This window comes from Eretmochelys imbricata, chromosome 7 (assembly GCF_965152235.1).
Source record: "Eretmochelys imbricata isolate rEreImb1 chromosome 7, rEreImb1.hap1, whole genome shotgun sequence".
NCBI lineage: Eukaryota > Metazoa > Chordata > Testudines > Cheloniidae > Eretmochelys > Eretmochelys imbricata.
Window position 1 is genome coordinate 107,004,599 of NC_135578.1, and position 23,442 is coordinate 107,028,040.

General features: G+C 38.8%; 1 protein-coding gene across 3 annotated transcripts in view; it reads left to right on the forward strand.

Annotated features, from left to right (window-relative positions):
- The window catches only part of ATE1 (arginyltransferase 1), a 182,397-nt gene that overhangs the window by 147,495 nt on the left and 11,460 nt on the right, over nucleotides 1–23,442 (forward strand). The window lies entirely within an intron of this gene.

The window sequence follows — 23,442 nt, forward strand, 5'->3', positions numbered from 1 at the left end:
GTTTTCGGGTAAACGTACAGCACAAACCCAACTAAACCCCTCCACATCCAATTCTCTGGGATGATCGCTCTCCTGAGGATAACACAGAGAGATAAAGAACAGATGTTGCTTGAATGCCAGCAAACACTGGGACCATACGCTGCCATGCTTTGTTACGCAATGATTACGCGCTACTGGCCTAGCGTGGTAAAGTGTCCTACCATGGAGGACGGAATAAGGCTGCCCTCCCCAGAAACCTTTTGCAAAGGCTTTGGGAGTACTTCCAGGAGAGCTTCATGGAGATGTCTCTGGAGGATTTCCGCTCCATCTCCAGACATGTTAACAGACTTTTCCAGTAGCTGTACTGGCCGCAAATGCATCCTAAGTCTTCAGGGCAAATTAATCATTAAACACTCTTGCTTTTAAACCATGTATTATATTTACAAAGGTACGCTCACCAGAGGTGCCTTCTCCAGCTTCATGGTTCAGGAGCCCGCCTTGGGAGGGTATTGGCTCCAGGGTGATAAACAGTTCCTGGCTGTCGGGGAGAACGGTTTCTCCGCTTGGCTGCTGTGCGCTGTCCTCCTCCTCGTCATCTTCCTCGTCCCCAAAATCCTCATCTCGGTTGCATGAGACTCCCCCCTTGCAGGTGTCCACAGAGAGGGGTGGGGTAGTGGTAGGGGCTCCCCCTAGACTTGCATGCATCTCATCATAAAAGCTGCATGTCTGAGGCTCTGACCTGGAGCGGCCATTTGCCTCTTTGGTTTTTTGGTAGGCTTGCCTGAGCTCCTTAATTTTCACACGGCATTGCTGCGGGTCCCTGTTGTAGCCTCTGTCCATCCAAGCCTCTGCACTTGGAGATTTTTGCAAATATTTTGGCATTTCATCTTCTGGAATGGAGTTCTGATAGCACGGATTCGTCTCCCCATACAACAATCAGATCCAGTACCTCCCGTTTGGTCCATGCTGGAGCTCTTTAGCGATTCTGGGATTTCATGGTCACCTGTGCTGATCAGCTTGCCATGCTGGCCAAACAGGAAATGAAATTAAAAAATTTCCAGGGCTTTTCCTGTGTACCTGGCTCGTGCATCTGAGTTGAAAGTGCTGTCCAGAGCGGTCACAATGGCGCACTCTGGAATAGCTCCCAGAGGCCAATACCATCAAATTGCATCCACACTACCCCAAATTCGACCCGGCTATGTCGATTTCAGCGCTAATCCCCTCATCGGGGAGGAGTACAGAAATCAATTTTAAGAGCCCTTTAAGTCGACAGAAATGGCTTTGTTTTGTGGACGGGTGCAGAGTTAAACTGATCTGACGCTGCTAAATTCGACCTGAATTCGTAGTGTAGACCAGGGCTTAGAGTCCACATGGCTTGAATGTATATCTTGATGTTTGAAACTGTGCTTCCCTAATGATATCCAGTTCTTTTTTTTTTCTGTGAGCATGAACAGTAATGGAATTGAATATTATTTGCCCTATTTTTCCTTCATTCTTATTTAAAATCATAAGAATATTTCCATGTACTTTAGTGTTGGGGTTTTTTAGTGTGTAGTCGACAGCTGAATAAAGAATTAGTGTTTCAATGGCAGTATATGTGCAGTGTGGGGAAGGATGGAGGACATTGTCCTTTCTCACAAGCTGTCTGGTTGACTGAAGGGGTTGCTTTGGACCTTAGAAGGAGCTACATTCAGCACTGTTCATCAGTAGGAAGATTATGGGAACACAGAGAACTTCAAGAATGGGGAGTTCTAGAGGTGGGTAATAAAGTATCTGAAAATATCTAGCTACTTAAATGCATTTGAAAGGAAACAAAAAAAAAATATGTATTTTGTACAACTCCTGAGCTGAATTTTAACTTGAGGCAATTTGCAATGTTAATTGTCTGTAAAACTCCTTAAAAGTCGAGCTCATTATGGAAACCTGGGTAGGACCTTTTGTGTGTATATAAATAATATACCCTGGCATTCATATTGCCACCAGTTATATCTTCCTGTTTCATTAGCCCCTGTCTATTTAAGGAACATCATATGCAGTAGTAGCGGTACTAAGTGATATCATGTCACTGTTTTGCTCCGTACAAGTAAACTGTTGCAGGGACTAAAACAGTAGCATACGGTGCTTGGTTGAAAAGTGTTGTATTAGTGCAATATGTGCACTTACAGTAGGACCTGTTAAATTAGGATATCATGGAAATGCAAACATTTATTAAGCCTCACATCATTCCAGTAAGGTAGGTGTGTAATATGCTTTGTCACCATGCAATTAGATTACTGTAACGTGCTTAATATAACAACGTGATGGACATTGAGACCACTGAAATTCAAATTTAATGCAGAATGCATCAGCCCATTTATTAAACAGGGTTTCTTCTTGGGAACACACACCACCAGTGCTCAGTGATCTCCACTGCCAATAAGATTTTTGGTGCATTTCATGGTATTGACCTTAATCTATGAATGATCTGGTGTCTGAAAGACCTCCATTCTTCCTCTCCAGTACTGCCACAGTTGTGGTCAGCAGAAGAGTGCAAAGTGCCTCTCTTGATGGTAAAAATGAAGATTGCTGGTAGGGCATTTTCCATGATAGGTTTTCTGCTTTGAAATTCGCTCCTTTCCCCACCCATTGGTCCATCGGTGCCTAGATCTGTTTAACTGGGAAGCATGCTGCAAAATAATACTTTTGCTCCTGGACATTTGGGGAGAGGGCCAAGGCTTAGAGAAGGGTTATTATATTTGCCATGGTGGGGTGTATATTTTAATTATCGTTCTAATATGCTAGTGAATAGTTATATATTCTTTGACTTTCTAAAAGAAAAACTAGATTTTTCTTTTTGCTGCATTATTAGTCATTCCTGATTTGTGGTACTATTGGCTAAATGATTTTATTGGATCACTCGCTGTAAACCCCTGTGCCTCCTTTTGCATTTATTTTGCTCAGTTCCTGAATTTGAAACCCAGTGGGATTTATGGAATAAGGAATAAATCTACAGCAATGGGGGGGTTCATATGTTACTTGGTGAAGAGGGTGTCAAATTCCAATGCTTCTCCTCCCTCAGCATACCCTGATTGCTCTAAAAGTAGATACCAGGCATGTCACACGCTGTTCAAGAGAACCAAGCCTACTCCTTGCAGTGGACTGTCCACATTATGAAGGCTTATATAGTTGCATATATAATGGTTGCCATTGAAATGTCAAAATTTACCAAGCCACCACACCTATTGTATGGTTGTCGTTGGCATATGTTGAGAGGAAGAATTCCCCTCAATGGTTAGGGCACTGACCTAGGACTCAGAAGACCTAGCTCTGCAACAGATTTTGTGTATGACTGGGCAAATCATTTAGTCTCTCTGTCACTCAGTTCCCCATCTGTAAAACAGGGATAATAGCACTTCCCTACGTCACAGGAGTGTTGATAAATACGTTAAAGATTGTGAGGCGCTCTGATACCACAATAATGAGGGCTATATAATACCTAGACAGAAATGTTACTTTTTAAATATTTAATGCAGCTATTATGTTGCGTATTGTACAAAACACAGAAACAAAGACCGTTCCTTCTCCAAAGTTTTTATAATAGAGCTACAACAATAACAAGGTGCAGTGGGGAAAAAAGGCGAGGGAACTTATTTGGAATTTTGTTTTTAAGTGCTTGTGGATATCATGAAAAAAGTAGTTTTGAGGAGGCATTTAAATAGGGAGGATGGTGGCTTGACAAAGCAGGACTAAGTCATTGCATTCCAAAGAGAAAGCATGGAAAAATGTGCAAAGACATGAGTGGGATAAGGAAATAAATTGGTTGGGAGGCTGGCTTTGTTCCTTGCCCCAGGAAAGGAAAATGTTGTTGTACTTGCTAAATAACCAAACCAATGTAGGTTGGTGATAGTGTGGCAGTGAATAAACTAGAGACTTGGAAGATAACCCAATAGGGGTAAGGGAGCATCAGCAGCTCTGGGCTATGGAATCCTTATCATAGAAGAAACATTTGGAAATTTTAAGATGTAAAACTTTGTATCTTTATCAGTATTGAATATCTCAGTCCAGACACTATTTGAAATCAGACTTGTGTCCTGTGGTTTAAGGAAATGAAAACACAGTTACATGCTGAAATATATGAGGCCTGCTGTGAGCTTACAGTCATTTGAGGTTTAAGTAGCTGCGGGCTCTAAGGAAGCTGCTCTCTACTGCAGGGCCAGTTTCCTGCAGCACACCCTCAGTACAGTCAGTAATGTGAGAGCCTATAATTAAGGGTGGATTAGACAATACTGTTCTATTTTAGATGACTGGATTTTCCATAATACTATTACCCTACCTGTAGTAATTCTATTAAGAGCTCCCAATTTTTCAGTTATAGACTTCCCTACTCTCAAATTAGCATCTAGTTTCAATAAACAGCTGAAAGAAGCTACACAACATTTTCAGTGTCACCTTTTGGCAATAAAAAGTCACTGGAAATTCTCTTCTCCCTGTCTTCCTTAACATATATTTTTCAAGGTGAGAAAATTTGGCAGACATTGATCAAGACAGGAAAAGAGCCAACACTTTTTGCCACTTTCTAAAAAGCCAAACAATTCCAATTGAATTTAGCAGTTGCAGAATAATTGGTCGGTGAGGGAAGAGTGTATTTACTGCATTTGTTAAAATCTCCTGAGCAATGTAGAACTTTTTTTAAGCTCTTCCCTCTCCCACCTCTGCAATACTGTTAAGATTTCTGAAGTTCCTGTGTCTACTACGTACTAGAAAAGTATCTTTCCTTAAATCAGCTAGAAAATACTTTTGTGAATTTTCCACATTTGCATTTGGTTTTGATTAAATGGTAAGGCATACTTTAAGAACAGAAATACCGGGATAGTATTTGCATTTCTGATTTCAGAGGATTATGCCTGTTTCACATTTTTTGTGTTTTGATATTTGGAGCATTCCGCACTCTGTTTTTGTAATGGCTTTAAACTGTACCATTCTTTCTCCTTCCTCATACTCTGCTGCTCCAGCATCTAATATCTTTCCCTGCAGCAGCAGACTGAAGAAAGAGAGAAGGAGGGAGATGGGATAAACTCCTCCAGTTATTACACAACAAAGTGATGAAACCAAAGGAGAGTCTAACATAGATAATATAAACAAAATATAGGTGCTAATCAAACAATTTGTTAAGCCTGAAAGAATTTTAAAGTCTCTAATTATTTGGAACTGTGATTTGGGCTAGTTTTCAGGGTGGAAATCAGTTGGTGCCTCACAGCTGCATCAGGTTGGACTCATTACTGATTCTGGTCAACATAATAGGGTTCAATGCACTTTATTTAACAAACAAAACAAAAAAATGCTTCCAGTCTTACAGAAATAGTCATATCGTGTGCCAGCAAACCCTTAAAACTGATTTTAGAGTATATTAGCATGTTGAAAACCTCTAGATATGTAGTTTTTAATGTACGATATGAAACAGTTTAAAAATAACCGGGTTCATCAAAAATTGTTAGTGTTTTTATAATTACTAGTTAAACTTCAGATTTTAGTGCATACAAGCTGTGCTTTGCTAAAATATTCTTTCTTTTTATAAGTGGTAGTGAATTCAGTGATAAATAAGATTTCTGTTTGCTGTCTTTGCATAGGTGTTTTAAGGAATTGTGGTAGGTTTAAACCTTCAGCATCTTCAATTCCTCATACTTCTGTGAGGAGGTATGTTAGGATCCTGATAGAAATCATTTAGGCAACACCAAGTATCTTCACATAAATAGGATTTGACTAATTAAATGTAAATAGACAGGAAACTAACAGAACAATGAAACTGATAGTTTTTTGTTTTTTTAATAAAGGGAGGTTTGGAGAGTGAGATTCTTCTGAACTGTTTTCTCTGTGGTGTACAGATCATGAGTTCTTATCCCTCGAAATACTCTGCCTTAACTGAGCAGCCTATTGCAGATCAAGGGTCTACTGTATATTGAAACTAAACTCTTTTTAAATGCTTTTTTTGCCTCTGTCTTCACTAACAAGGACAGCTCCCAGACTGCTGCGCTGGGCATCACAACATGGGGAGTAGATGGCCAGCCCTTTGTGGAGAAAGAGGTGGTTAGGGACTATTTAGAAAAGCTGGACATGCACAAATCCATGGGGCCGGACGAGTTGCATCCGAGAGTGCTAAAGGAATCGGCGGCTGTGATTGCAGAGCCATTGGCCATTATCTTTGAAAACTTGTGGCGAACGGGGGAAGTCCCAGATGACTGGAAAAAGGCTAATGTAGTGCCAATCTTTAAAAAAGGGAAGAAGGAGGATCCTGGGAACTACAGGCCAGTCAGCCTCACCTCAGTCCCCAGAAAAATCATGGAGCAGGTCCTCAAGGAATCAATCCTGAAGCACTTACATGAGAGGAAAGTGATCAGGAACAGTCAGCATGGATTCACCAAGGGAAGGTCATGCCTGACTAATCTAATCGCCTTCTATGATGAGATTACTGGCTCTGTGGATGAAGGGAAAGCAGTGGATGTATTGTTTCTTGACTTTAGCAAAGCTTTTGACACGGTCTCCCACAGTATTCTTGTCAGCAAGTTAAAGAAGTGCGGGCTGGATGAATACACTATAAGGTGGATAGAAAGTTGGCTAGATTGTCGGGCTCAACGGGTAGTGATCAATGGCTCCATGTCTAGTTGGCAGCCGGTGTCAAGTGGAGTGCCCCATGGGTCGGTCCTGGGGCCGGTTTTGTTCAATATCTTCATAAATGATCTGGAGGATGGTGTGGTTTGCACTCTCAGCAAATTTGCGGATGATACTAAACTGGGAGGAGTGGTTGATACGCTGGAGGGCAGGGATAGGGTACAGAGGGACCTAGACAAATTGGAGGATTGGGCCAAAAGAAATCTGATGAGGTTCAATAAGGATAAGTGCAGGGTCCTGCACTTAGGACGGAAGAACCCAATGCACAGCTACAGACTAGGGACCGAATGGCTAGGCAGCAGTTCTGCGGAAAAGGACCTAGGGGTGACAGTGGACGAGAAGCTGGATATGAGTCAGCAGTGTGCCCTTGTTGCCAAGAAGGCCAATGGCATTTTGGGATGTATAAGTAGGGGCATAGCGAGCAGATCGAGGGATGGGATCGTTCCCCTCTATTTGACATTGGTGAGGCCTCATCTGGAGTACTGTGTCCAGTTTTGGGCCCCACACTACAAGAAGGATGTGGATAAATTGGAGAGAGTCCAGCGAAGAGCAACAAAAATGATTAGGGATCTGGAACACATGACTTATGAGGAGAGGCTGAGGGAACTGGGATTGTTTAGTCTGCAGAAGAGAAGAATGAGAGGGGATTTGATAGCTGCTTTCAACTACCTGAGAGGTGGTTCCAGAGAGGATGGTTCTAGACTATTCTCAGTGGTAGAAGAGGACAGGACAAGGAGTAATGGTCTCAAGTTGCAGTGGGGGAGGTTTAGGTTGGATATTAGGAAAAACTTTTTCACTCGGAGGGTGGTGAAACACTGGAATGCGTTACCTAGGGAGGTGGTAGAATCTCCTTCCTTAGAAGTTTTTAAGGTCAGGCTTGACAAAGCCCTGGCTGGGATGATTTAATTGGGGATTGGTCCTGCTTTGAGCAGGGGGTTGGACTAGATGACCTCCTGAGGTCCCTTCCAACCCTGATATTCTATGATTCTCAGTAGCAATACAGAATGCCTCTAAAGATGTGCTTTGTCATCTATTGTCATTAAAAATAGTCAGCTTCTTCACTAAAACTGTCCCCTGGAGCTTTAATAGACATTGTGTTGAGTATTCTGCAAAACTCAAAAATAAGGACAGATTCCTGTCCAAAGTTGTGAGGATAAATACATGTAAGTACCTAAGACAGATAGAACAAATGAGGATAAAACAAAATATTGAATTAAGATTTCACAGGTAACCTTGAATCTGATATTTCCTAACTTTTCACTGCTTGATTATGCAACCTTAAAAATGTTCTTTTAATTTTGAGTATAATATAGTGTATATTTACTGTAACATAAGTAATTGAACAACTTATTTGTGTTGCCCTTGTTGACATTGTGAAAATGTACCAAAACGGAATTATTTTAAAAAAGGAAAGTCTGATGGGTTCGGTCACCCCCTTGCAACTGTCACCTGATGTGCTGAAATTACCTCTGATCCCGTTTTCCCTGCCAGCTTGGGACTTCCAGAACCCTATCTTGTTGAACCAGACACACTAGCCTGCTGCAACACAGACCCAGGGTCTGGTCCACGCCCCCAAAGCTGCAGACTTAGGTAACCTGCTGAGCTGTTTTCAGCTATCTCCAGGCACCCAGTTTCCAATAGGGTCCACAACTCCAAATAAATCCGTTTTTACTCTATATAAAGCTCATACGGGGTGAATTCATAAATTGTCCGCCCTCTATAACAAAGATAAAGAGAGATGCACAGCTGTTTGTTCCCCCCCAGCTATTAATCACTTACACTGGGTTTATTAATAAACAAAAGTGATTTTATTAAGTATAAAAAGCAGGATTTAAGTGGTTTCAAGTAATAATAACCAGAACAAAGTAAGTCACCAAGCAAAATAAAGCAAAAACGCGCAAGTCTAAGAAACTGATTACAGGTCACAGACTTCTTTCACAGACTAGACTCCTTCCTAGTCTGAGCCCAATCCTTTCCCCTGGAACAGTCCTTGCTAGTTTCAGCAGACATCTCATGTAGTAAGCAGGGGTTTTCTCATGACTGGAAGCCTCTTTTGTCCTACTCCACCCCCTTTTATAGCTTTGGCACAAGGTGGGAATCTTTTGTCTCTCTGGGTCCCCATCCCTCCTCCTAAATGAAAAAGTACCAGATTTAAGATGGATTTCATTATCAGGTGACATGGTCACGTGTCACTGTAAAACCCCTAGTCTCCATACCCCATTGGTATGGAGCATTGAAGTCCAGAGTCGGTAAAGCTTAATGCAGGGCTGTCATAATTTGGGAATAAAGAACAGGAAGTCATGTCTCTGTCTGTCGGTCTGCATCCATTTTCCTTCCACAAAGAGGCCATTGGAGGAAAATGAATATAGAAAATTTCATCCAGTATTAGCCAGCACTAAGCAGATGGAATTGACGGTGAAAAGGGTAAATAAGATTACTTATCGTTTGTCTATTGGGTTGGTTGTGTTTCTAATTTAAAGCAGAAATACGCAGCTGTAAAGTCTTTTCAGCTTCAAACCTCAGAGTAAGAAAATCAGTCTGTGAGTGCACTCATCCAGTAGAACCAATTTAATAACCTTAATAACAAAATAAATATGAAATCAGGAGAATATTGGCACTTTATTTTTGTATTATTAGCAAGGTTGGAGAAAAATAGAATTATGGCTTGCACTTCTTATTAAAACAGGTGCAGATGGATAATGCTAGTTTTTGGTACAAAGAAAGCATTTAACTGGAACTCCAACTTTTGATGATCTAAAAGTGGATGTTGAGCATATATTTTGCTATTTAATTAATTCACACCACTTGCCCTCACAAGTCATCTGTGTCTGGCACACTTACATAGTCAATTCTCTGTGCAACTGGGAAAATGGAGATTTCAGTTGATATGCTGTATTATTATATACTGGCACATTTGAAGTATTTGATTATATTGTACAGAAAAAAGAAAAAAAAAAACCTGGGTTAACTGGCACACTAAAATGCCAGCAATATTACAATCCTGTGAATCCCCTTATTCACCTCAAGAATATGCTCCCTGACGCATAATAAGATTTTCTTTAGTAAAAAAACAAAACTGCTAAATACCCACAGACTTGGACATTACATGAGTTGTTACAAATAGGTCTGTTCATTTTACAAGCGTGTTCATTTGCATAGTGCTTTCAGTGTTTCACTAGAGAAACTAGTATGTAGTGACTGTTTTTGTAACTTTGTGTTTGTTTGAAACGCACTTCACTTTACATAAAATTTAGGTAGTAATCCTCTGTTTATACTTTTCTAAACGGGGTAAATTTCAAACTTCATATAAAAGTAGTGATGGTAGTAATATAGCATCATTTAAAGTCATTTTGTATTTTGTAGCCATCATAGTGTAGAATGTGCATATTTGCTTATTGATCATATTAAGTACAGGAATTGCAATCAAATTTAGTGCTGTATTTTTAGTGGACTGAATTTGGCCTCCCTTTCTGCAAGAGCAAATTATGTTCACGTTTTTGCACCAAGAAAATGAACTACAGGTGCAAATTTAGCATGCTTCTGAAAGTTTGTCTTAGCATGGATAGTTGGTAAATACAGCACTGTTGTTTCTGAATCTATCCAAATGGATTTATGTAAAATACAAACCAAACATAAACTTCAGTGTTTTTAACATTCCTCCTGCATGATCTGCAGTGTCAAACTGATCATAATTTAGGTGTTTTCAACAGTATCACATGCACCTTCTTGGGAAAAATATAGATGTAAAATAAATCTATTCAAAACAGAGTAATTGCCTTTTAAAAACTCAACTTGTCTAAAAATTATCACACAGTAGTATCAGAAATTACCGCATTTTCCTCCTTAGGAGGTAGCTGTAAAGGAGGTTTGCAAATGTTAGCTTTTTAATAATATCTCTTGTACATACATCAGCCTGGGACAAATATGAAATAAGTACATTTTCCTATAAATGAAAGAGAACTGACTATTGTTTTTGTAGTACAGTAAAAGCTTTGTTATCTGGCATGGTGGGGGAATGGGGAATACCCATTTTCAAAGAATTAGAATACAATAAAATGAATAAAGTATAAACTACAGTACACGGGTATTCACCAATCTAGTAGTAGTACTGCACTGCAAAGTGGTTGGTTTTTTGACGCATTTAGGTGTATACAGGTAAAGTTTTCTATACAGTAGGTTATCTTATGATACTACATATCACTATGGGCAGCGCATGGCATAAACCCAGATCACTATAAATACACTTAACACAAAAGGTATACTGAACATAATTTAATCTTTCTTTGATGATTCAGAAGGCACTTCAGGATCTTGCAGTGTCTCAGGGTCATCATTATCAACATCAATGATCATTGTAGTTGTAGAAGGTGTAGGAGATTGGGCTGAATCTGTAATGATGCTATGACATACCCTGGAAGCTGCTTTTTTTGAATAAATCCCTGGTATGAGCTTGCTTACTTGTCTTCTGCCTCTTTTGCATAAAAGTAGAGTGCAGAATGTTCAATTGCATAACCTCCTGGCGGTATACTAGTCCCGGTTACTAGATTGAAGATTTGTATTGGGAGATATCAGAAATGCCAGTTAATAGAGCTTTCTGGATGATAAAGTGCTGGATAACACAGCTTTTACTGTACTTGTGATCTTGACAATCAAAGATCAATTCCTTGCTCTGCCAGAGACTTCCTGTGTGATCTTGGGCAAGTCACTTAGCCTTTCTGTGTCCATCTGTAAAATAGGGATAATAGTATTCCCTGCCTCTCAGAGGTTGTGAGGATAAATATATTAAATATTGTGAGGTGCTCAGACACTATAGTGATTGGGGCCATATAACTATCATAGAAAGCTTTACAGCAAATGTGCAGAATTGTGAAGTCCTTCTCAGGCTTATTTATGGGGATACTACTGCTATATTATAATACATCTGGTATTTACCATGTGTTTTAAAAATAAAGTGACTTCTGATTCCTTTGGGTACTTCAGAGGGCTTGGAGTGGGAAAGGGCATTATTACATTCTAGTAGATTGTGAAACATATCTTTGTTTTTCTTAATTTAAAAACTGCAAAAGGGCTAAACTTTCTTTCTCTAAACACAGCCAAATGTGGTCGGCTCCAGTTGTATAACCAGCAAGGGAAGACCTGTATCAATTACTCCTATCAAGTCTTTTAGAACTTTGCATCTCAGTAGTTCATGTCTGTTTCTAATTAAGTTTATAAACACTTGAAACCAATCTGGAGTGAGTATTTCTAAATCCAGCCTGATCCTTGATCACAAAAGGTATTTAAACAGTGAAGATCGTGCTAATGAGCTGTAGCCAAGCAAATTTGTCAACTCTCTTCTTAGTATGTGAAGAAGGGGAGGGGGGGGAAAAAAGCTAACATCCAAATGAAATGGAAATGATCACTCTTGGATTTTCCATCACATGACTTAAGTTTTTAGAATTAGAACGATCACACCATAAAATCATCTTCTTGAACCTTAAATGTTCCAGTGTTTCTTAAAGGCAGGAAAGATCATTTTAGTTAGCTTTATTGAGCTACTTTTTCAACCATTAGTGACTACAGACAAAAGTTTAAACTGTGCAATTTGTAGGAAGGTCACAAAAATTAACCCTCATAAGTTAAATTTGTGAACCTTTTGTATGTTAATATATACAAATGTTATGCACTTTTAAGCAAAATGTTCACCTATTGAAAAGTTGGAAATGCTTTCAAGATGTTCCTCAAAATAACATAACATATTTGTTTTTAATCAAGACTATTTTATCAAGCATATAGTAGTTGCACAGGTGACAGCTGTGTTCATTTTTATATTTCTCCAGATAATTTGTCTTGGAATTTTCCCATAAAAATTGGAAAGATTAGGAATGAGTCCACATATCAATTAGATTTTTATCCAGGTTTATATAGCCTAGGAAATGTACCTGTACTGTGTTCACTTTGACCTTACATTTCCTTATAGTTTTTTGCAGGACTAAATAAACAAGGTATTTGTGTGATTGCAAAAAATCTCTTCTTGGAACTGTCCCTTGGAATTTCAGATGTACTTTTCAACATTTATTCTTTTGATATTTCTTATGTATTTTGTGCTAAACTATTTTGTAGTGTTCATGTAAACTGTTAAACAATTGCCACATATCACCCAAAGGCTATTTTAGGTGTGCTTGATGTGATTCTTATGTATGGTTTATATATTAATTAAAGGGCAAGATGCTGTGAGGTTCTGAACACCTCTCAGAATGGGCACCTTAGTTTGGTAAGTATTTTAGGGTCATTTAACTCAAGATATGCTATAAATGTTAAGATAGTCATTTGGAAGTATTGAAATCCAGCTTGATCCTTGAAAGTCATCAGTTCTGCAACAATAGTTTCCAGAACAATTAATTTTAAAGAAGAAATGTATTGGTTCAAAATATGACTACGTAAAAATCCTTTCCTTCTCTAAGCTATTGCGTGTGATCATCTGCTGTAGGGAGGTAGACCATTAATACTATGAATCCATTATTAATGCTTGTTTGGTTTTTGCCCATATTCCTTCTGCTACTAGTATTTCAAATTTGTGTGTTCAGTTTACTGACCTTCTAAGTGTAGCTGCCTTCTGGTGCATATAGACAATGCATAGAACTCCACTGGACCCCAACCACAGCTCTTTGTATTCCTGTGGAATGTATAAAATAATTGGCAATCCTCATCTTAATTACCTTCAGAGAGATTGTGTGACACCCACTTTTTCTTATTTAAATATTTTCAGTTATCCATAAACCATATTTTAACAACCAGTGCAAGAGTATTCAAAGAAGCCTCGTGAATATAATAAGTTTTGGAATTCCTGGATAAAGACAACTTTGTGAATTGTGATGGCAAAAACCATAACTTTTCCAAAAGCGAAATGCTTGATATTTTTGAAGTTGTATGGGTTCTGTTCAAACTTTGCTTGAAAAATAAAAATCTTCTGGCAAAATATTTATGGAAAATATTGAAAGGAAGGATAAGTTTGGGAACTACATGTCAAAACCTACCTTACCATGGTAAATGTCCTATTTGTAATTTCATCTCCAAATCTATGATAAAATAGCATTTCCGTGCACTAGTTGTTAGTATTGAGGCAAGTCTACTACATGTGTAACTTCATTGTGTGACTAAAACTTTTCCTCACTTGTCAATATCAAGAAATCAGGAAAAGGATTGTTAAAATTCGTGAAACCATTTTTCATGCTTGTAAATTGTTCAGAAAAAATGGACAAAATTCTAAAAATAGTTGATGGGATAAGGTGGACAATTCAGGCTGAATTGTTTCATGTAGAGGATAACCAACATATGGAATTAGTTACCAAACACGATAAAAGTTAAAAGTAAAATTGAGCCCAGATATACAGCAGATGCTGTTAGTGGCTCCAGGGATATGTGCTGGGCCTGAGTCCCCTTCCCACCGAACCAAGAAGAAGCCACTAGGGGGACACTGGGTTCCAGCCAGCACTACCAGCTACCGCAGCTAACTCTTCAAGGAAAGACCTTTTTGTAAGGCCTTCACAGCTTCAGAACATGTTTACTCTTCCTCTGCTGTCATGATATCATCCACTCTAATCATGTGGACTTTTTTTAGACCATAATTGATGCCATATTTTACTTATTTTTTCCAATAATTGATTGATCTAATGTGATTTATGTAGCCAATTTGCTACTGCCAATCCAGTCAAACTTTGCCTCTTTCACAACGACATCTGCATTCATCTTTGTGGTTTTCAAATTTATCCATTCCTCTCTCCCTCTTCTTTGCCTGGCTCATTCCTATCTCTTCATTCTTTACCTCAATGAGCACTTTCCTTTCCCCAGCTTCTCTGCAGATGCTCCTACCTTCTTTAATCCATTTATCTCCTTTGTCATTTCCACCACCACATAATTCAAAGCTACCAGAGCTTATCAACCACGTCCCCCCAGCAATCATACTATGTTCTTAGCTTAGCAAAGCAAATGCAACAACTTGTAACTCTTGTCCTCCATGCTTTCTTCCATTCCATTGTTTTATTACTGTATGTCAAAATTTTGGTCTCAGTATTACAAATTGCAGTGTCCCCAAGTGTCACTGAAACCTACTGCTGGTGGGGGCTCTTGTAAGGTCAGGGACTATGGGCCAGATTGGTTCACTTCATTATAGTGCTGCTTCAATTTACACCGGTTGAGAATATGGTCCTGTGTCTTTTATTTGTCCGAAAAGTGTGTGCCATACTTTAGACACTGTATAAATATAATAAAAATATATTATTTCTGAAAAAAGAGGAGTTTGTAAGGATATGGCCAAAAAAAAAACAAACAAACAAACCCCAAGATGATGAGACTAAAGTAAATCAGAAGAAGACAGGTGTGCTGTACTGGATTACTTTTCTCTTGAGTTAAATTTTTTGGTTTTAATTATTTAAGTATTTCTTGCATCAGACCCAGAATACAAAGAAAACGTTATTTAGGACCTCAGTTTCTTAAAATTCAGGATAGTCATCCACAATTTTAGGGATATTATTTCGAATATCCACAGTATATTCCTTTAATTTGTTTTTAATTTGAAATGGCTGAGGAGTAGTCACTAAGCCTTGGGTATCAAACATCTAAAATTTATTTAAGCTTAAAAATAAAAGCTTTTACCCCATCATAAGTATAAATTAGTTTTGAAATCCTAGATGTTGAAGGATCTCACAAACCATCTGGAGGGACGTTCAAACTCAGACTTTTTGGAAGCAGGCATGACATTATATTTGTGCACTACTTATGGCAACATAAATTAAACTGGCAGATTAGAATGATTTTGCCATATTGAAAATTACTGTTTACAGCAGAGAGAGATTTTTTGGATCTTGACTTGGTTTCTGTTATCTTTGTCTTCACAAAAAGTTAAGGGCTTTAATTAATGGCTAAAGTTTTTTTTTTCTAGTTAGTATTTCTTCTGTACTGCAGTCATTTTAAAATATTTCCTTAGGCAAACTGTGTTCAGAAAAGTAAAGTGACCATTCTGTATTTATCACAGAAGTCCAGTGTGCTAGCTGGTTTTAAAACTTGTATGTCTTCAAGCTCATGTAGTTTTCTGCATTTGTTTATTTGAGCAAACTGTTTTGACCAGAGAAGTTCTCCCTAATGAAATCCTCAGTCTGAGTTCCCTGCCATGCCTCATGACTCCTACCCATAATTCAACCATCTAGCTGTTAGGTATGCACACAGAGCTAATGAGCCAACTGAATTTACAAAAAGAAAAGGAGTACTTGTGGCACCTTAGAGACTAACCAATTTATTTGAGCATAAACTTTCGTGAGCTACAGCTCACTTCATCGGATGCATACTGTGGAAAGTTTAGAAGATCTTATTATATACACACAACGCATGAAAAAATACTTCCTGCCACCCCACTCTCCTGCTGGTAATAGCTTATCTAAAGTGATTACTCTCCTTACAATGTGTATGATAATCAAGTTGGGCCATTTCCAGCACAAATCCAGGTTTTCTCACCACCCCCCCACACACACACACAAACAAACTCACTCTCCTGCTGGTAATAGCTTATCTAAAGTGACCACTCTCCTTACAATGTGTATGATAATCAAGGTGGGCCATTTCCAGCACAAATCCAGGTTTAACAAGAACATCTGGAGGGGGGGGTAGGAAAAAACAACGGGAAATAGGCTACCTTGCATAATGACTAAGCCACTCCCAGTCTCTATTCAAGCCTAAGTTAATTGTATCCAATTTGCAAATGAATTCCAATTCAGCAGTTTCTCGCTGGAGTCTGGATTTGAAGTTTTTTTTGTTGTAAAATAGCGACTTTCATGTCTGTAATCGCGTGACCAGAGAGATTGAAGTGTTCTCCGACTGGTTTATGAATGTTATAATTCTTGACATCTGATTTGTGTCCATTTACTCTTTTACATAGAGACTGTCCAGTTTGACCAATGTACATGGCAGAGGGGCATTGCTGGTACATGATGGCATATATCACATTGGTGGATGTGCAGGTGAACGAGCCTCTGATAGTGTGGCTGACGTTGTTAGGCCCTGTGATGGTGTCCCCTGAATAGATATGTGGACACAGTTGGCAACGGGCTTTGTTGCAAGGATAGGTTCCTGGGTTAGTGGTTCTGTTGTGTGGTGTGTGGTTGCTGGTGAGTATTTGCTTCAGGTTGGGGGGCTGTCTGTAAGCAAGGACTGGCCTGTCTCCCAAGATTTGTGAGAGTGTTGGGTCATCCTTCAGGATAGGTTGTAGATCCTTAATAATGCGTTGGAGGGGTTTTAGTTGGGGGCTGAAGGTGACGGCTAGTGGTGTTCTGTTATTTTCTTTGTTAGGCCTGTCCTGTAGTAGGTGACTTCTGGAACTCTTCTGGCTCTATCAATCTGTTTCTTCACTTCCGCAGGTGGGTATTGTAGTTGTAAGAATTCTTGATAGAGATCCTGTAGGTGTCTGTCTCTGTCTGAGGGGTTGGAGCAAATGCGGTTGTATCGCAGAGCTTGGCTATAGACAATGGATCATGTGGCGTGGTCAGGGTGAAAGCTGGAGGCATGTAGGTAGGAATAGCGGTCAGTAGGTTTCCAGTATAGGGTGGTGTTTATGTGACCATCGTTTATTAGCACTGTAGTGTCCAGGAAGTGGATCTCTTGTGTGGACTGGTCCAGCCTGAGGTTGATGGTGGGATGGAAATTGTTGAAATCATGGTGGAATTCCTCAAGGGCTTCTTTTCCATGGGTCCAGACGATGAAGATGTCATCACTATAGCGCAAGTAGAATAGGGGCGATAGGGGACAAGAGCTGAGGAAGCGTTGTTCTAAATCAGCCATAAAAATGTTGGCATACTGTGGGGCCATGCGGGTACCCATAGCAGTGCCGCTGATCTGAAGGTATACATTGTCCCCAAATGTAAAATAGTTATGGGTAAGGACAAAGTCACAAAGTTCAGCCACCAGGTTAGCCGTGACATTATCAGGGATAGTGTTCTTGACGGCTTGTAGTCCATCTTCGTGTGGAATGTTGGTGTAGAGGGCTTCTACATCCATAGTGGCCAGGATGGTGTTATCAGGAAGATCACCATTGGATTGTAGTTTCCTCAGGAAGTCAGTGGTGTCTTGAAGGTAGCTGGGAGTGCTGGTAGCGTAGGGCCTGAGGAGGGAGTCTACATAGCCAGACAATCCTGCTGTCAGGGTGCCACTGCCTGAGATGATGGGGCGCCCAGGATTTCCAGGTTTATGGATCTTGAGTTTGTGTGTGTGTGTGGGGGGGTGTGGGGGGGGTGAGAAAACCTGGATTTGTGTTGGAAATGGCCCACCTTGATTATCATACACATTGTAAGGAGAGTGATCACTTTAGTTAAGCTGTTACCAGCAGGAGAGTGGGGTGGGAGGAAGTATTTTTTCATGCGTTGTGTGTATATAATAAGATCTTCTAAACTTTCCACGGTATCCATCCGATGAAGTGAGCTGTAGCTCACGAAAGCTTATGCTCAAATAAATTGGTTAGTCTCTAAGGTGCCACAAGTCCTCCTTTTCTTTTTGCGAATACAGACTAACACGGCTGTTACTCTGAAATCTGAATTTACAAAAGGCATCACCTCTATAGCTGAAGTTTCTTACCTTTCTACCACCTCAGGCAGTCTTGGAATCATTCTTTCCTCATCTACTGCAGTTAGTTTATTTGGCCAAACTTCTTTTGTTGCTCTTTGTTGAAATTTACTTACATAAAATTAATTTTAAGTTACATTTCACCTTGGTATAGGATCCAGTCAAGGTGGTACTTCTGGAGAAGTATTCAAGCTCCAGGAATTGTGCTTCATGCGACAATAGAGGTGGCCCTCAGATCAGTATGTCAGTTGCTAAAACTCGCTGGGAAAGGGTGCTCAGCACCTGTAGTGTTTGTTTCACAGCAATAAGCAAGCTGAAGAGATGCCTTCAATTGGAGGAGGTCTTTTCCACACAGTCTGTTGTATCAGTCTCTGAAGACAAAAAGATCTTTGGTTCCAGTACCCTCTCAGAACAGTACAGATTTCTCTGCAGCACTGCCACCTTTTCCCAAGAAGGTTTTCATCTATACTGAGAGGTTCCAAAGAAGAGGCCTCAAAGTGCTCTAAGTCTAGGTGCAATTTCTTTCACCTTTTCTTGACAGCAGTGGTTTCCAGGAGACTGTAGCGTGCTGAATATGCGCTTCGTCATTCTAATTAGTGCAGTCCAAGGAAAAAGCACTCCAGATACTTCGGGAACTCCATTCACAACTCCATGGCCTTTGGAGAAAAGTCTAAAGTTGAAGAAGTCTGCATCCAGGCCTATTGTTAACTGATATGGTTTCCAGCACCAGAGAGACTGGGTTGTGACACTACCGCGTAGAGCTCAAGTCAAACTTTTATTTAGCCTTATTCTCTTCACTTTGGAGCTAAATCAGATGCTCATTTCAGCTGGCAGTCCTTCAGTCTTTATTTAACCAACACTTCCTATGGGTGTTGCTAATCTTCTACAGCGGACCCCTTCAGAAACAATTTCGTGTGGAGAAAGGAAGGTTACTTTTGGTAACCACTGTTATTTAAATACTTCTACAGCTCTCCACTAGCCATTTCTCCTTCAGAGCATAATAGCTAGATTAAATGATTAGTATGATTGTAGTGACAGTTATAAATGTAGTTTCAGCTTCATATTCCTATATTGTTTTCTGTTCACCTGGTTAAATGGCTTTAGAAGGATTCCAGAATTGTGGGCCATGGCATACAACTTCTTTTAGTGTAGATCTGCATAGGTGGTTTAGTCCAAGAACTACATTTGCTGGTACATAAGTCTTTTTCAGATTGCTGCAAGTAACATCTGAAATCTGAAAGGATCTTTATGAACTTCGTTGTTATAAAGAAAATACCTTCCATAGATATTTCAAAGAATATCTTCCCATTCATCTTTAGCATTCAAATAATAAGAGTCAGAATACAATTGCTTAAAGTTCTGTTAAGGCAAGTCTGGATTATCGAATTTTGACTATTTGTCAAGTGTTTTGTCTGGTGGTTACTAAAGTTTTAATTCTAAATAAAAAATCAGTGATATGGTTTTAGGCTCAAAGCCAGACAATTTTATAAGATGTGTATAATATTTATTGTGTTTTCCTCTTTAACCATCCATTTTTAAGGTTTAATAAGTTGTGCTTGCAGTACTGTAATTCTTTTGTCTTAATTTGTGAAACAATCACAGATGATGAGTTAAGGTGAATTTTTCCTCTTGGGACAAAAGGTTTGCCTTTTGAATAGTGATTTCAGAGATTACCAACTTCTTTTCTGCTAGAGTAAGTGAACTGCAAATACTTGGCTGAGTCAGACCATCCTGAACGTTTTACTGTACTTCCTTTGTGACTTGTTCTTGCTGGTTTTAATTAAAAACTTTTTTTTCCCTGGTGAGGTGTTTATGTTAGCTAATGCTTCCTTTTAGCTGTGCTTTTAGTTTGGTCCGAAGTAGTAGTTTTATATCATGAGGGGATATTAGACATTAATTTTTCTTGATGAATGAGTTTGAGATACAATTTGAGACAAAATACTAACTTATTGTTTTGCATAAATATTAATATTATGTATCCAGCCTATCTGAATTGTGTACTGTATCTTTCTAGTAATAGCTTATGCTATTCTATTTTTCAAATTTTTCAAAAGGCTTCCAGTATCTCACAGCTGACACAAAAGAAAACATGCTTTACAATCAATAAAAAGCAAATTAAAATAAAACTTGGTCAGATATGTCATACTTACAGTTTTCTAGCTAGCAAGTTTAAAGTCCATTACCATTGATCTGTACATCTTTAATTTAGTTTATCATTGCAGATCTGAGTTGTAAAATTAGAAAAGGTAATAGTGTACAATTAGTTTCCTTTTGATCTGAAAGATCACATGATATGAAGCAGTTACAACCATTTATAAACTAAATTTGTATTTGAATTGAAATTTTAGATATTTTAGCTTCCTGCAAGTTACCACTTTTTTTTTTTCTTTCATCATTTTTGATGTTGGCACTATAAGGCAACTCTAATCCTGACACATTGTACATTGTGCTTCTTTGCAGGTTTAACACGCTAGAAAACCTTGGAATTAAATATGAAATTAGCATTTATGACTAATAAGTTTCAAAGCAAAGTGGAAACTGGTCCATAGTCTCTTCTATATGATGATTGTTTTAAAAGCAGCCTCAAAAGCTGCCAATCACAGAGATCCAACTTTTATTGTTAATGGCACATTTTTGTGCCTCCCACACTGATTTTAAATTATGGAGTGATACGTGGCATTGTATGACCATTAATTCTTCAGTTATTTTCTCTAAAGTACTAAATATGGAGCTAGCTCCTCCAGTATGGTAAGGTTGTCTTGCCCAGGTTAAGCAGCACAAAGAAGCCCTAAAAACAGTATAACTGGCAACTTGAGGATACCCACTGGTTACAGGAAGCTTTGAATGGCATAGAGCCGCCCAGTGGCTCCAACAAGACTCCCCCATTCTCACCCCGATAACTAGCAAATGAAACATGGAAACTGGTATTTGACAGAACATTATTATGCCCCAGTGATCCCCAACTGGTGAAAGGGCCCTTTGGGCCCTGGGCATCCAGCATAGATTAGAGCAAACCTGGGGACAAAGTTAAGGTTGTGCATGCAACTGTAATGTTTCCTTTGTGTTCAGTTATTAGGGTTCCCCCCCATGGAGTGTTCTGAATCCAGTAAGCAAGTATTTACTTGCTCTGTGAAATAAGTTTTTATTTCACTTTTTAAAATTTTGGGGGTGGGGGGTTAAGCTTAGGTTTTTGCGTTGTACCAAAGGCCATAAGATCTAAACTGAAGTTACTGATATATGAAATGTGAGTTCTTGGATTGAAACTAGAGAATGAGCAGTATTTTTAGATAGGTAGCGCTTCCAAATGGATTTACTCCTGTCAATTCAAGCACCTATTGCAGAGTTACACGGACATTTCTACATATAGAAAATAGTGTGCATCTGGTCTTTTGGAAGTTGAAGCTAGACAAATTCAGACTGGAAATAAGGCATACATTTTTGACAGTGAGGGTAATTAACCATTAGAACAATTTACCAAAGGTCATGGTGGATTCTCCATCACTGACTGTTTTAAAATCAAGATTGGATGTTTTTCTATGCTGTAGGAATTATTTGGGGGAAGTTCTATGGCCTGTGTGATACAGGAGGTCAGACTAGATTATTACAATGGTCCCTTCTGGCCTTGGAATCTGAATCTGTGAATTTTCCTATACTCAGAAATGCACTTTTTACCTTTTGGAGAGCATTAGTGCATCCTACTGTTATATATTCGTCTGTGCTGTGAAATCATTAGTGGACCTGTGTGTATGATGTCCTCTTGTTACCTTAAACATGTGTCTCAAACCAGATGACAGCAGTTAAAGAAATATAAGCAGTCTTACTGGGAAAATGGTCTTGATGGCCAAATATTTTGCATGGTATAGGTTTTGTAGTGGATTTAAGGAAACTCGGAATTATGATCAGAGACGGTCTCATATCAGAGTTTAGCCGGGGTATCATGATTCTTTCTTCATTAGAAATAACATAACCGAATAAGATTTTATGGTGACTCTCTAGCTGTATCCAGTCCAGAAAAATAGAGGAATATTTTCCTAATTAGTGACTTTAAAAAAAATTGGCTGTTGTCCAATTTCCTTTCTGTTTTAAAAAGTAATAAATGGCAATAAAACTTACACTTTTTAATTTTTTTGGCTATTTCTACTTGTTTATTTTCCTGTCATTCAGAATTTTATGTACTTAAAAGATTAGCTCTTAGCTTGTTCTTTTTTTGTTTCTTGCATAATTTGAGAATTGGTCTTGCATAAATTGAGAATTAAGTACATCAGCAGTCCATTAAATGAGAAAGAAGAATCAGGCAAAAGTTGTGATAGTGATAGCTTCTTCAGGTACTGCCAGCGCTCCTCAGTTCTGCCTTGATTGGCCTTTAGCCTCTTAATAGGCTCTTTGTAACTGGGCACATTTGTGTAACACATCTTCCCAAACTCCTCTTATTTCTGCTCATTTCTGCTCCACGTTGAAAAAAATGACTTTCAGAGACTGTATTGTGACTGTCTTTGCTAGTCTTTTTTCATCAAAACTGTTTGAACCCAACACCCCAAACTTGAAAAACTGATTAAGATTTTAAAATTTTGCTGCAAAGAAGTTTTGAACCATTAAGCTTTTCATGTTGTAGTGCTGATTTAAAGCATGTTTCTACTTGCAACTGTGCATTTGTTTGACTATGTGTCTACATTCTCTTGATCTTTCTGTGTACTTCCAAAGGGCCCTGTCCCCCATTACTGCCACAAACATGCAAACACAAAATCTAACACAAAATTCTCTAAATATCTGTAAGAAACCAGGTAAATCTGCTTGTTCAGCTGGTATCAGGTTATAATTAAGAACATTTTAAAAAATCTTTGGATTAGATTCAGGAATAATGTCAGAGAACGAAAAGATTTGGGCTCTAGCTGCTCAAAATCTTTATAGGAATAATAAATAAAAAATAAATTCCCACAAGAATTTTAAAAAAGTAAAGCCAAAGCTTAATCGGTGAGAACCTGCAGTGATACACTCTTGATGTTCACCTCGTTCTTTGTATGAATAGAATGGCAAAATACTTCGTTTTATTAAAACACTGTCTTTCACCAGTTTCCTGAGTAAGTGAGATTATTGCCATAGTTAGCATAATATCAGTGTTCATGGCACTACAGTTAGGGCTGTCAAGATCTCAAGGCATAATTTGCAAGTTTCGCTTTCCAGTTTTCTTTACCAATTTTTGAGTTTTTCAGTTGCCTTGTGGGAAAAAAACAA